Source organism: Helianthus annuus, chromosome 2 (assembly GCF_002127325.2).
Source record: "Helianthus annuus cultivar XRQ/B chromosome 2, HanXRQr2.0-SUNRISE, whole genome shotgun sequence".
Lineage (NCBI taxonomy): Eukaryota > Viridiplantae > Streptophyta > Magnoliopsida > Asterales > Asteraceae > Helianthus > Helianthus annuus.
In genome coordinates, this window is record NC_035434.2 from 41,705,230 (window position 1) to 41,706,646 (window position 1,417).

Consider the following 1,417-nt stretch of genomic DNA (forward strand, 5'->3'; position numbering starts at 1 on the left):
GATTTTAAATTTCGAATCTGTAAATTGAATTTAAATTTGAAAGGTTAGACTTTCCTAATAAGTTTGCTTGATTTACGTAATTGGATATTAGTGATTTGATTTTCAGATTTTAAATTTTAAATTTTGAAGTCAATCATTATTTTAAATTTAAATTTTGAAGTAAATAGACTTTGTTTCTATAAATAGATTACCGTTATATTTTTCTTTAAAACAGTGGTTACTTCCTTTGAAGTTATGGATCATGAAAACAACGCTCCTTCGTTGTTAAAGTTGATTGAGGACTATGATCCTATATTTTTCGAATTGTTCGTTGACCAAAAACAGGTTAGTTCAGTTTTGTTGTTGTTGTTTGTTTTTTGATGTGTATTGTCTTTCTTTTTTATTTTTTTCTTTAGCTGTTAGTTTGAAATTTTATGTGATTATCTTTTGAAGTTCTTATGGTTTGTTTTGTGAGTTATAATTTTTTGTATTTAGTTATAATTTTTGTGTTTAGTTAATTGTTAATTCTTTAAAGATGTCTTTAATTTCTTTTGAAGTTGTTTTTGTTTCTATAAATAGATTAGTGTTGTTAAAGATGATTTTTGTATTCGAAATTATGATTCGGTTTATGTAAATAGACTTTGTTTCTATAAATAGATTACAGTTATATTTTTTTTAAAACAGTGGTTACTTCCATTGCAGTTATGGATCATGAAAACAACGCTCCTTCGTTATTAATGTTGATTGGGGACTATGATTCTATATTTTTGGTATGTTTCTTAAGTTTTCAGTTTTGTGCACACAATAAGTTATTGCAACTTATATGTTTTTTTTTCGATTGATAGGAAATACCGTATGATTTTGCAACCTTATTGTGGGGAGAACAACTTCCATATGTTAATGTCTTAAAATTATTGATGATGATTTATCGTGAGTCATTTAGTTATAATTTTTGTATTTAGTTAGTTGTAATATCTTTAAAGATGCCTTTAATTTCATTTTTAAAGTTGTTTTTGTTTCTATAAACAGATTACTGTTGTTAAAGATGATTTTTGTATTCGGAATTATGATTCGGTTTCTGTAAATAGACTTTGTTTCTATAAATAGATTACCATTATATATTTTTTAAAATAGTGGTCACTTACTTTGCAGTTATGGATCCTAAAAACATCTCTCATTCGTTGTTAAAGTTGATTGAGGAATATGATCCTATATTTTTGGTACGTTTCCTTAGTGATTTGATTTTTAATTTAAATTTTAAATTTTGAAGTCAATCATTATTTTAAATTTAAATTTTGAAGTAAACAATTATTATGTTTGATTTTAGATTTTCAATTTCGAAGTCAATTATTATTTTAAATTTAAATTTGAAAGTTTTCTATTAATGTGTTTCATTTTAAATTTCGAATCTGAAAATTGAATTTAAATTTGAAAGGGT

General features: G+C 24.0%; 1 long non-coding RNA gene across 1 annotated transcript; it reads left to right on the forward strand.

Moving 5' to 3' along the window:
• The first annotated feature begins 312 nt into the window (after positions 1-312).
• Positions 313-941, forward strand: LOC118489233. Its single transcript, XR_004886831.1, has 3 exons — positions 313-324; positions 682-749; positions 825-941. It is a non-coding gene; the product is annotated as an uncharacterized LOC118489233 (long non-coding RNA).
• The last annotated feature ends 476 nt before the right edge of the window (positions 942-1,417 follow it).